The sequence below is a fragment of the Linepithema humile genome, chromosome 2, assembly GCF_040581485.1.
Source record: "Linepithema humile isolate Giens D197 chromosome 2, Lhum_UNIL_v1.0, whole genome shotgun sequence".
In the NCBI taxonomy this organism is placed as follows: domain Eukaryota; kingdom Metazoa; phylum Arthropoda; class Insecta; order Hymenoptera; family Formicidae; genus Linepithema; species Linepithema humile.
In genome coordinates, this window is record NC_090129.1 from 25,654,563 (window position 1) to 25,668,471 (window position 13,909).

Consider the following 13,909-nt stretch of genomic DNA (forward strand, 5'->3'; position numbering starts at 1 on the left):
ACGTCGGAAACCGTCGTCGAGTGGTCTATACCCCACTTCGCCGCCGACCGTCGCACCGATAGACACGACGTGACGTGATGACGATGTGCAAGTTCGTTCCTCATAGAAGCGCGAGCGGAGCTCTAACGGCGAACGCGCTGCACATATTCTACAATTCTATTCGACCGAAATGATCCACGCCGAACGGACGACGTTTGCAAAAAGGTAAAATCAGGCGCCGAACGGAGCAGCCTTCGGCCTGAAAATAAGACCGTTCGGTTCTTGTCTTCGGAATTAAATCGGATTGCGAGCCTGACAATTCGAATTTTCTCCCATCGATATATTTCTCCGAATAAATAGATATATTTTTGTATTAATTTTAGAAAATGCAGCACAGGTTGGAAATTAAATTTTTAACCGATCAATCGTTGCTTCAATTTCAATTTAATTTAGATTAATCGCAAATCTCTCTCGGATTATCTTACAGATTTTTTACTCCTGCCGTGCGATTCGATATTTCGACTTGCAAAACACTATGACGTTTTCCATTTACTTTCTCGCCGAGATGGCCAGCGACGAGACTTTCACTCATTGTTAATGATGTTATGCTTCGTTACACGATCGCTATCCAACTAGGATTTGGCTATTGTCATCGGTCGGCTCGTTCAACCTGCGCGTTCAACAAGAAAGATACTCGCACTTCAAAATGTGTGCAGAAGAGAAACAACTTTTTTAATTACGCAACCAATGAAAATTCCTTCGATACAGAGACAACGGAAATTATAAATTATCTAGAGACCGGAACTCACTACTTTGCGTGCTCGATTCAAACAGATATCAAAGTTTCGCCACGGCAATCACGACACGTTTTCCCATAATTGTTTCGTCGTGGATATCATAGAGATGTTATTGAACGAAAAACCGATAACGACTTCTCACTCCGCATGCGATACCACAGAATTTCGGTCCATTAAAGAACGCCGGGATATATCTAAAATATTTTTCGATTTGGCGGTTTTGCGTACAACGTAATATAAGTTCGTGACGACGGCATTATGCGAAAATAATATAAAATCGACAGATGGTTATCGATTTTTCGTAGCAGCAAATATCTGTTAAGTGCACCGTTAAAATGCAGATATCAGAGAAATATTCTTTCATTTAACGTATCAATTTCATAATCATTTGTCTACAAGTGAATGACTCATCACTTGACATTACTAGCGATTTTGCTTAAAAAATTTTTATAATTAATATATCTAACGCGATAAGAATTTTATCGCAATGTAATATAATTCTGCATTCCTATTATCTTTTTATCTCTGGCTGTTATCAGCTATTTCTACATAAAGTTTATTCATCGTTTTATATATACTTTAATAATATTGTTTCGTTATTTTTTATGATCGGTAGATATTCGATATAATAAAAATTTTATTGCGATGATATAACCTTGTGCTTATTTGGCGATTATGGCTCTTACAAAATCTCAGCAGTGCAATAAAATTTAGCCTGAATATATTTTCGGTCAGACTCTTCTTTCGAACGACTGCAAGAAGCCGCGGAACGACATTTATCATTTCTCCGTTGTTGTATCATAAACAGTCTCGACGCACGTTGCCCATGTTAAAATATTGAGAGACGTTTTGGTAAGTGCGAATGGTTTATGTCACGTTCTGAGATATACTCGTTGCGGAACGCACGATTTCACGCGGAGCAAAGTTCTGCAACTGGGAAGCGCAGGAATGTAAAAAACTCTTCTCGCAAAAAAAAAACCTGCAAAGATCCAGAATAAAAAAACGCTTACTCTTAAGATAAATTAAATATATGGATTTTAAGTCGAAAGTTAAAAACAGATTCGTAATCTGCAATTAAATTCTTTTTTATCTAAAAAATATATGCTAATATAAACAAATATAAGTGCTGTTATTTGAAAATTTTTATGGATATTTCTTTCGCTGTTAATCCCAAAAATTCGCGGGACTTGTCTTCTCTCTCTTTTACACTAAAATTAACAAATTTCAAACTCATTTCCTTCCGTTTGTCACAGATGCCGAGTTCTTGACACAGTGTCGCGCGGTCGTCGCTTTATATAACGAGTACCGATTAGCTCGTACCAGGCGGAGACGGTCTGTCATCGCACAGGAGGGAAAGAGAGAGAGAGAGAGACAGACAGACGGACAGAGACGGAGTTAGGCGGAGAAGAGAAACGATATATCGGAGATATTCCGGAAAACGGAGAAACAAAGACAGCGGACGGGCCGGTGTGCATGCAAAGAAGGAACGAGGGAGGTCGGACGAAGGTGAGGAGAGGCCGGGAACGAAAGAGATCGCGTTCGACTTTCGCTTTAGACCGGAGTGTCTTCAACCTGAGAGAACACGCTCGCGCCGATCGCCGGCGCGACCAGCAGGGGTACGAACCGTGTTTGAATTGCACTTATGCTCGGGTAATCTACTCGAGAGGCTAATGTACACCATGTTAGAACGGTAACGAGAGGATTAAATGCGCACCGGCGCGACGCGGTACATTTATTATTGCGAAGAAGCGTGCTAGAGATACGCTTGGAACGCGTGATTTCTTTTTTTTTTTTTTTTCAATCTTGCGACGTTCATTACATTTTATTCATCTATATATTATTAACAGATTGTAGTAATTAAATAAATTATATTCATACAATTTTCGCTTTTTCCTCTCAACTATTTCTGCTTAACTTGAATTTCTCTGTATTTTCCGCGCCTGAATTCTCAGAAATTTGCATAAAATCGCGTAGCTCGATATCACCGTACGTGGAACGACGCGCTGTGTTATCCGAGATACCGTGCGGTTGAGGGACCGATGTAATGCAACTGACACAACAATGTAGACAGGATTAATTGAACGACGCGCATTAAATTATGGCAAACAAGTCATTGCCATAAATTGAGATGCGTCGAGATAAGGAGGTAATTTCACGAGTTTAATGATCGTAAATTTGCGGGCTGCTCTCCGCCGGCGAACTTGCCGCACGGAGTCAATATTTAGGATCGCGGCGCGGGAAACTGCTCTCACCAAGGTAATCTCTCCCTCATCGTTCATCTCGCGCGCCACGGACCTCGAGATAGCGGCTTAACACGATCAGCTAACTGGTCCGGCGACGGAGTTTTCATTTTCGCCCGTACGAATGTGATGAACGTAAACATCGCACGTCGTAACTTCACATTTTAATCCGGCGCGCAAACGACGCCCCGAACGGATTTTACGCCTCGATGTATTACATTTCTTTTCCGGATTTTACAACACGCGTTGTACAGCGTCATTAAAATGAAGAAACTTTGTAATTATTTTAGCGATGCTAAAAATTAATTTTTTATGAAGCTAATCCAGAGATCGATATCTCTGTGAAACGGCGAAGTGGAAAATTAAACGGTAAGTTGTCCGGCCGGAACATAAACTAGCCGGGAAATAAACAGCCAATCCTTACGATACGCTCGTAAATGTTAATATCCATCGTGCGCGTGTGATTCACGCACCGAGCTGTGCACGCGCAACATGGTATTCACTCTGAATTCAATCTTTGTTCGCGCGCACAGTGGTACGTGGTGCAAACTGTGAAAATAAGACCGCGCTATCAATCAAACCGCGAAAACGGTTTGATATTCCTCACTAGCCGCGCACAGTGCGGATAATCAATTTCCATTGCGGTGTGCGATCAAATAAACGTAGGAAGTTCAAGTACCGGTATAGATAGATGGAAATCGAGGTCGACCACTGCTGCGTACGTAAAGTACGAAGCCAGACATACGCGGGGCAGAGATACAACATCATTCGCCTAACCGACTCAATCATGTCAACGGAAAAATTTACCCGACAAAAAGAAAAAAAGCAGAGCCGCTTGTAATACGAAATTGTGCAGTATTATGTCGCACTATTGCCCGATAGAGCATCGCGAATCTCACGCACGCACACCCGTTCGCGTGGTGAAAGTTACATACGACAACATATATTTCTTCCGTATTTTTTGTATATTGATTTCATTCGCTCAACCGACCACATCCGGGATGCTGGACGGTAGCTCGTACCACCTTTCTCATTAGACAAGAGATCGTACCAGGTGAGTTATCTACTTTCTTCTAAACGCGCCGCCTGCTTATGGCTCGTAAAAGAGTTATCAGGGTTGTAAACGAATGAGGTTAGCTTCGAGATTTCCTTATTTTTCCGCGCGTATCGCAGTAATGTCAGCGTCAATTATTCACGTGGTACACAATTATTCCCGATCGATTCACGAAGAGTGGTTGCCCTGCGCATTCTTCTGCCGATGCGAAAATATTCCCAAGCTGGCTCCAAGTCAACGACGGTTTTAGCTCTTTCCAGCCGGCCGCTCGACATTTTCTCTTTTTGATATTGAAATAGACTTCGCTGCCGTTGTACGCGCATCGACACTCGCCGAAAACAGCTAAACATTTGATTAAATGCGCCGCAATATCTGATCACGCGGCAAGAGAGCGCGAATTTAACTCTTTTCATTCTTTCTTCGATGAAGAATGATGACTCTTGCTATGCAGAATGCGGTGTAATAATAAAAAGATAATTATCGCGCGTTTGTCAATAATCCAATAATAGTACAAGACATTACGGTGAACGCAAAGTGAATCATTGTAAAAAGAAAAGCGATCGGATTTTTTACGGCAAATGTTTTTACATGATCCACTTATCTCGCGGACTATGAACATATTCAGATACAGCGCCTGCAATCAACACGTTAACGAACAGATTATGCATGTCTGGTGCGCTCTGATGCATCCGACGCCGCTGCGGGTAAAACTGTTCTACTTCTGAAAAATTAAAGACGGGAAATGTAACGTAACGCGCGTAACACGACGAAAAGCTTCTCGTGTAGGTCCTCGGCTCCGCGACCATTGTTCTCGGATCACAAGTAGCTATCGCTATCGCTATCGCTTTTTCAGGAAGAGGATTGTCTCACTTTCTGCTCTATTATGCACTTCCTACAAGCACAATGGTAATTACGATGAGCCCGCGTATAAAGAGCGATTCCCATGGCGTTTAATATCGCTCGTTATTACGCTCGGAAATCCTTTAAATAGACTAATAATATGCGTAATGTCGTTTATGAAATGTATTAAATATGGTGCGCCCCGATCGAATTACCGTAGTGCGATTAAAAGGCTGCGGCCTTTAACATAATTTTACGGCGGTATGTTGTATAATCTTTGATGTTTTCTCGCGCAAAAATTTCAAGGTGGACCTTGACATAATTTGTGAGTTTTTACTAAATTATTTCAGCAAGCTAAAAATAACCAGCATAAATTTAACAATCTGCATATATAATTGTTGTGTGTTTATTTACTGTAGATACTATTCACGATAACATGATAAATTCTTAATCGGAATAGAATGATCGTTTCGATATAAAATCCTGCAGAAATCACCGATTCGATTGGAAATTTTTCGACTTGCTCTCTCTCTCTCTCTCTCTCTCTCTCTCTGACAAAATAATCCGGTATTTCCAGTAATTCCAGTATCCTTTGATGCGAATCGTTTTAACATTCACAGTAGCGTCCGTGCTTGTTGTAAGACGGCAATTTTTCGAAAGCGCAAGCCTCCTCCGGGCACGTCGTTCCATTTGCGTTTTTGCCGCTGTATTAAACTATACAATAATGCATATTACAGTGCATTGCCGTGCATTCGAGGAACAGATGGGTGGGAGAAACGACCTTGTCTATAATAGAGTGCGATAGTTATGGGCTGACCTAGTCTGGGCGTACCATTCACCGATGCGATTACTTACAGTCGTGCTTTTAAGGCGCGCTTATGCCGATCGTTGCCGCGAGGATCTCCGCCCGGGATTGCGCAGCGATAACTCCACAGACGTGTATATTGGCCGTTCCATTCTCTGCCGTGTTATTCTTCAACGGTAAATTCTACGGGCGGCTAACCGCTAAAGTCGAGTTTTCCTCGACGAAGACGTCGAGGCGTCTCGATTTTAAGTAATTACGTTGGCAAAGACACAATAAAGACCGACTCTCAGCAATTAAAACGGCAAATAAACATTTTCACGGGAATAGAACGAAGATAACGGCAACAACAACGCGACACCGCGCCAACTTCTAATTATTAAGCTGTCCGCGTCAACTAACTTCCTGCCGTCAACTAATTTGCACAAATTTATGACGTACGATAAGAACCTGACCGATGCGTCATCGACGCGTCGTCGAAAATCGAATTTTTAAATATCGCTTTCATTAAAAAAAAAACAACGAAGGCTTTCTAATTATCAAATCTTTATCTTTATGAATATGAGAATATGAGAATTCGATAGCGATCTTTATAAATATATATATTTTTTTTTTTATATTCACATCAGAGGCCATACATTCACCATTAAAAAAATATCCAGATGGTTACTATCAATTTTACTTTCACTTCACATTTCACATTCACTCGCGCGTATCTAAATGTGTACGTGAATGTTAAAAGTGTAAAAGTCTATACCTGTAACGACCCCTCCTAGAACATGCATTCAGAAAACACATTACACCGAGCATTGAACTAGCCGAAAACGGTACCAAATGTTCACGCGTATTATACGATAATGAGTATCGCGGTGAAACTTAAGAACAATAGCAACTTCGAGGAGCAAACCATTATCTTATCTCCGTGTATCGTTATGATAGAGCCGTGTATGTAAAAGGTAAAGGCGCCGTGGCGGCCAAATCGATCATTTATATGTACTTCATCGATTACTAAAATGAGGGTCGTGTAAAGTGGAAATATATTTATCTATAAACTCAACGATATGTAATGTCATTGTCAATATCATTATCTTCATTCTTTTCATATAAATTGATATATGAACGTATTATATATATATTTATAGAAGATTTATAGTGAAAAATTGTTTGTATTATAGATAATTTATATTTAGATACATAAAAAAATATAATTATACAGGCGTGAAAATGATTTTTGTTATATTTTCCGACCTTAACATATTTGCAAAGTATAAATTCAGATTAGTATTACCCGACATTTTATATCGCAGTTGATAGCGATAAGCGTGACATTTTCAGTCAATTTACGCCCACTACGTTTCCTACTCCTCCACTGTTGACGTAACCCCGAGGGTCGTTATCGAACGAAGATTCCGGAACAGTACTTTCCCCAAAGCGAAACAGCATACCTCTATCTATTTTTATCTCTTTGTCACCGAACCGTTATCGACTTACGCTTCACGCCGGTAATCGGTAGCAGATCTCTCTCCGCGTGAAACGCACATCATGTGTGCGTGCCGTGACGACTCCGCGGCCGTATGGCAACCACATGGGGACGTGTATATCCTCGTCGAAGCCGTAAACTCCAAACCGATCGATGTTGCAAAATTGCGCGGAGGGGAGAAGAAGGAAAAGGGCGCTCTATAAAGCGCTCGCTATTCTGTCCTTTAATTCGCACGTGAATATAAAGCGGCATGAAAAAAAAAAAAAAAAAAGAAAGAAGAAAAAGAGAAACGTCCGCGATAGTGGACGATGAATATCGGCGACAATAAATTTTGCTCGACGTGACATGCGCGTTCCATTTCGCACGCCGGGGCGAAAACAACATCCCCCGTTGAATATTGCGTGTTCCTCGCGGCCAGTCACGAGCGATACACCGATCTGATTTATCTACCGCGAGTTCCTCCCGTATCCGAATTTAGGATTTTGGCCGTAAACTGCGCCCTTCGCGAAATAGATACGTCACGTTCTGTCAAATCGTCTAGGCGTAATAAACGACGAAACGCGCCTCTGTTTCACGCTCGAACGTGAGTCATTTCGATCGGAATTAGCAAAACGTGACGGAATAGCACGCGAGTCCACCGCGTCGCTATTAAGGAGGGCTGTTACCGCCGCCGCGCCACCACCATCGGAAGTAATGGTGAATGATTCAGAAGGGTGGAATCGTGGGGCGCGCGTGGGGTCGGCGAAACAAACAGCAAAAAATCAATACACCGAAATGCACAGTAAACGAAACAATGTTGGCAGCCGGAACCTTTCACGCTTTCATTACGCTCACTTATTATCAATAGCGTCGCGTCTTCCCGTCGCTAGATTATACGGCGAATATAAAATTCGCCGTAAAATAGCTTTATCGTCGAGCAGCGCTTTGAAAGATCTCGAGGCTCGATTCGAGAACGGCTCGCTGAAAACATCAAAGCCGGCGAAATTGCGTGCAACTAGATGCGCAGGCATGCGCGCCCTATTTCGGGAAAATCCGAAGCTAGTTACTGGCATTGGCCCTTTTTCACGGCAATCCAATTATTTTATCATGCCGTGCTAGAAACTCGGGCCGGGGAACTGGCACGGAATCAAGTTTCGCTCAGCACGAGTTCCGTGGAAGCTCTTAGAAAAGATTTGTCGTCGTAGATTTCATTAAAACGAACACCAGAGAGCTCACTGAATTACAGTTGATTTTATTTTCTTCGTTCGATACTTTTCTTCCGGCGGAGTGAAAGAGACTCGTCACTTTCATTCGTTCTATTTTTAGACCGACTCCTACTCAATGCAAAAAGTCAAATAAAGCGAGACGAGCGTGTTCCTCGTGCTCGATCGCGATGTTAATTGATTGCCTTGAAATTTGCGCAAATTGGAGGCAGTATACGGTAAAATGTGCCGTATGGTAGAAACGTTCACAGACACACGGACAATTTGGCAATATGGCAACGCGACGGCGAGGTCTTGTGACCATTTGTGGTTCACGCTCAACCCACGTACTCCGACTCGCCTTGATCGACCATTCCCCTTAATGCTAAGTTTACCCACGTGCGCGTAAGAACGTAGGCAGAAATGTGTCGTTAAACTATAATGCAATCCACCATGCGATACAAGATGCGTATTCGTGCGATAAACGAGCGGAAAAACAAAAAATATATATAATTAACGAGGCGATCTATCTTAATCGAATTGAATATACGGTTTCTCGGTGGAAACGCGTAGAAAGTATGGCTATCTCTCCGCGAGACGCCCACTTTTGAATAAACTGAAAGTCTCAATGTTCATGCAAAACTCTACGGTACAGCAGTGGCGTTATTGTGGACGCATTCGTCATGAATCGATGATGAAATTCTATTCAACGCAAAAAGTCGATTATCTATTTTGCTACAGGTAGTTTTTTTTTTTTATTTTTGGAGCAAATATTGATTTATAAAAAAAAAATATAAACCAAGGCCGTGGAAACCGCACGCGTGATGGAAAACCGGCACTTTAGCGCGAAGAGAATGAGCTTTGATTCATCGTAATTGTTTTGAAGACGAAGCAATATAACTTCTGCAAAAATGCAAGATTGTCATTTACGAAATAAGGTCACCGTGTTACATACGTGCCGCGTAATTGCAACACCGTGCACGTGGCGATCGTTTATCCGTGGTTGCACGATCTTTCGCCGGTTTAGCACTTTACATTCCAACCGCAAGGTCGCACCACAATTCACAGCGCTCAGGACGTTACCATGCAAATCTGCATCTGCGAGCCGCGCGCCCGGCGCACATTCGCGGTGCCGCGCTGCGCGCGTGGGCGGCGAGAGTGCACTCGGCCTGAACGGTATTTATTTTCGCGAATATCCATAACGCTAATGCACGGTTAACGTCAACATACGACCCACAGATATCGAACATATACACGAATCGCTCGTTAAGAGCGACAGCGACCAAGTATCGACTTGGCCAGAAACCGACAGAGAGAGAGAGAGAGAGAGACATAAAAACCAACACATTTACATGTCAATGCTATTTCCTTTGAATAAATTTTATTTGTTGAGTTATATCTACCTGGTGATACTATTTCTCGGAAGTCTCGGGACAACTTTCGATCGCGAGACCGAAGTCTACCGGCCGTGTGGTAGGGTCTATGACGCACAATCGTCGTCGTCGTCGTCGTCGTCGTGGTCGTGGTCGTTGTCGTCGTTGTCGCACTCGATATGCACTCGCGACGGGGGTCCGAGATACGACACGGCGAGCACGCGCCTGTGATCAGCGCGTGTGTAATCGTGTACACGCATATAAACACAATGCATGCATGCACGCGCGCACACGGAGTCAAGAAAGCGGAGAATCGGAAAGCAAATTGTGCTCGTTCGCCCTCGCGTAGGGAAACAAGTGACGAGAGAAATGGGAAGCGCGGCGCGGGGGTGGCGCGTCGTTTTTCCGCGACGCGCGTGAATGGGGAAAGTACGACGTGAATCGTTAGAGGAGCACTGGCAGCATCGCGGTGTAAAAGGGGAGAAAGCGTCGGGACGCCCGTTCGCCGAGTCTGCGCCGTCACGACGACGTCCCTTTGTCCCCACGAATCTCTCGTCTAGCTTCTCTCGCTCCTTCTCACCCTTCCTCACTTTCCCTCTCTCCCTCTTTCTCCCTCTCTCTTCCTCCTCTTCCTTGTACGCAACGCTCGCAGTCTTTCCTGCGTCGCGACGTCGACGTCCGTTGCTCTGTTGCTCTCTTTCGTGTACGGGAGCTACACCGCCTTGCTTCTGCTCCCGCGCGTGAGATCGAGATGAAAACGGTGCCTCCTCTTTGCATCCGTGAAGCGCGCGCCGTCGCACCGGAAAAGCTCTCGGGTGCATTAATTGCCGGCTAGACGATCCTATTCGAAGCACTGCACGACCAATCGCGGCATTCACCGAGCACAAAAGCGAGGCTTGAAAAGATACGTAATTTCGATGAATGCAGACTTCGATCGAGCTATGAGCGCGCGAGAATGACAATGGAATCGCGGATATCTGATGTGAAACATACTTTTTCGTGCCCGCAATGTCAAAAATTTAATCGTCGCATTTAAACGTCGCTTCGACGCGGAAACGCAATTACCCCGGCTTCGATTTTTTTAAATCGCATTATATGTACATTATATATCATGTAATTTATTAATAAAGGGACAGAGAAAGTGCATTACTGGTGCTAAATGTGAACGAAAGGGAACGAGTCGGAGGGGTGAAGTGTAATCATGCATTACACGCGTAAAAAGTCTGCGCAATATCTGCATTTCGTATTTTATAATACGAGACGAATTTGTGGATCTCTAGTCAGTTATATTAATTTTACAATAAAAGAAAAGAGACCGGCGATCCTTGACACTCGCGTGACCAAAGACATTAAAGCACTCGCGTAATTACACGTCGCTACAGAGAGGACACTCCACCCTTCTCACGACCTTTTTTCCCCCTCGCTAGCTACAACCCCACGCAATTCTCAAATCCAAAAGCAACCGCGTTATTTCTGATGCAGCCACAGTAATTTCTGCTCACGTCGAATAAAAGCAAAGGAATCGCTGGTCGCTGCAGCGAAACGAATATAAAGGACTGTACGGCTTTTCCGTCGATGAAAAATAAAGATGATGCAAAAAATATATATCAAAAGTCGAGAAAAAAATGTGATTAATCATAATTAAAATCTGCTGGGAATAAAAATGAATAAAAATAACTGAAATGTTTCGATCAAAAGGAAAGGTATAAAATATCTTTTAAATTATATATTAAATTGCTTCGTGAATGTAATAAAAAAAAATTTCTGACTAAATGGAATATTGAATATCCACTTAATAGATGGAATGTTAAATTAAATTGAATTGGATTCCGCTTTTATCAAAATCTTTTCTCTCAACGTGCAGAGTTACCGCCGCTGTTGTTAGGAAGACGGAGCCGATCACACGAGGAAGTATTGATTTTACGGTGTGTCAATGAAACTACAAGAATGTTCCGCATGTTCTATTCAGCAACTCTGCCGCCACACACGTATCTACGGCAGATAGAAATCTTTCGACGCTTCAGTTCCGTGCACATTGTGCAAACGGGACGCGTGCGCGGGAGAGAGTCTCTTCTTGTACAATACGCTGGCACGTTGTGACAATAAACCACCACCCCCACCGAGGCGTAATACGACGGCAATAGTCGACGGAGAATCTGGTGATTTATCACACTTGTCTCGTAGTTTCGTGCATCGCCACCATTTCGTGTCAATAGTTCGCGGGTTTGATGTGTCGTAAACTATAGCGGCCGGTTACGCTGTAATAGGCGCGGTCGCTGCACGTGGCGCTATTCCACGCCGCAAACGCCACGTTTCTTCTTTATAAAAACCATCGTGACATGAATAATTCCTAAGAACGATAAAAGAGAAGGCTCTTTGGCGGATTGCTCATCAGGAATCAAACAAACAACGGAATCTCATATCTCGATTAATCTTTTAGATGAAATCCTTACAGTCGAGAAGAGTTCCAAACACTGAGCACAATTCGCGCGATGAAAACGACTCTTTTAATGTTTAACAAAGGATATTACCGCAATTTTTTCCCCAACCGATTTAAATTTATATTTCTAAAAGTATATAGAAATTATACGCCACAAGGCTTGCAGAAAGTTGTGTAACGTACGATTTTTATTTTTAAAATAATTTGAAAATAAATTCCGCATCGAATGCGAACATCCTGTATAAATGTCAGCGCCGCACGATTTTGCGCACTCGACGTCAATCGCATTAGGAGCGGCCAGCGAGAGAGATACATCGTGCCCTTATAAGCGCTCATCAACCAGTTGTCGAAGTTACCGTACTCGGTTAGAAATGTCCGACTGTCCCAGATACGCGCTTCGAGCGACGTATTCGTCCCACGTTGCCCGACCAAGCCGAATACTTTCAATCAGTAATCGATAATAGCCGAACCCCGGCGCGATATTTCGGCCAAGCGGCAAAGCGGCCGCTTTGATACTGCGATCCATTTAGCTCGCGCATCATATCTATAACAGACCGGGCTGTTAACCGCCCCGTGTATCCACCCTGTGTAGCGTGAATTCTAGGAGCGTGCATCACAAAATAAAAGTGACGCGCGGCGAAGCTCACTGTGCCTAAACCGTGATTCTGCGCCGTGAACAATTTAATTACCGAGTGAGCGTTTCGCGATGGAAAAGACTTATACAGGGGGAAAAAAAAAACTATTTTTTAGAGCATCTCGGTGTGATATCAAAAATAAAATAAAAATATATAACGGAAAATCCGACGTCAGTAATCGTCTATATGAATACAGACGCCTGCGCGCGTGATTTAGTCAGAAAGTAAAGTCGTAACAGAGAATGGTGTCCTATTTCCATATTTAAATCACTGTCCATCTCAGACACTCGCCGGGATGATTCAAAACATTGTAGTCACGCAGCAACCGGGAAATCACACAAAACGGTCCATTCTACCGGTTGTCAGCTATGTTATTTCCCGCTCCACTCGCGGCAGTATTGTGCGATGATGACTACAGCGCGCGAACGCGCTCCGCGACGGCGATGACGCAAAATTCTCTACGCGTCGAATAATATCGGTTCCGTGTCGCGCGCAATTTGCATTTTTAGTCCTTCGTGCGTCGACGCTCGCGGAACGCGTGTGTCCACTTCCGTTTATCGACCTTCGGGGGGGAGGGGGAGGGGAGAGACACTCGGGCCACCTCGATCGGCACGCGTGCCTTATCTATCGATCGCGAGCATGTAATTTCGACGGAAGGAACTACACCGCTGCTCCCTTTTGCAGACACGAGGAGAGCCCTAGGAGAGTTTAAAAGTAGTCGGAGAAATTTTAGATTTAGACTCTAGTCCGTGTGGTCTGCCGGCTAACTATAGAAGCGCATAACTGAATTATTTACGGAGTCCATAAAGAGTCTGTAGAATTTCGGTCTCCAGAGGATACCCGATCCTATTTGCTGGATATAAATAGCACTATCGAATATATATGTACATACAAATATATGTATGGAAAATTTTTTGCACAATGAGAGAGAGAGAGAGAGAGAGAGAGGTTTCGATATTAGATTTTTCGATGCGCACGACAATATGTTTAACGCTTCTTACACGCTTCTTTTTGTGAAGCCCGTTGAGCGTCACTGGTTAGCTACAAGGCGACGATTTCACGCACACTCCGAGGCACACACGCATACA

The 13,909-nt window shown here is 43.5% G+C and overlaps 1 protein-coding gene and 1 long non-coding RNA gene across 6 annotated transcripts in view; one reads left to right on the forward strand and one right to left on the reverse strand.

Annotated features, from left to right (window-relative positions):
- siz (Brefeldin-resistant Arf-GEF family protein schizo) overlaps window positions 1-13,909 on the reverse strand; it is a 39,367-nt gene that overhangs the window by 18,977 nt on the left and 6,481 nt on the right. The window contains exon 1 of one of the 5 annotated variants that reach the window (XM_012359838.2): window positions 9,777-10,305. The exons of the other annotated variants lie outside the window; for them this stretch is intronic. The gene's annotated coding sequence lies outside the window, so the exon portion shown is untranslated. Of the gene's footprint in view, window positions 1-9,776; window positions 10,306-13,909 lie in introns of those variants that run through there. 5 annotated transcript variants of the gene reach the window in all.
- Window positions 63-2,669, forward strand: LOC136997986 (uncharacterized). Its single transcript, XR_010888561.1, has 2 exons — window positions 63-204; window positions 2,030-2,669. It is a non-coding gene; the product is annotated as an uncharacterized lncRNA (long non-coding RNA).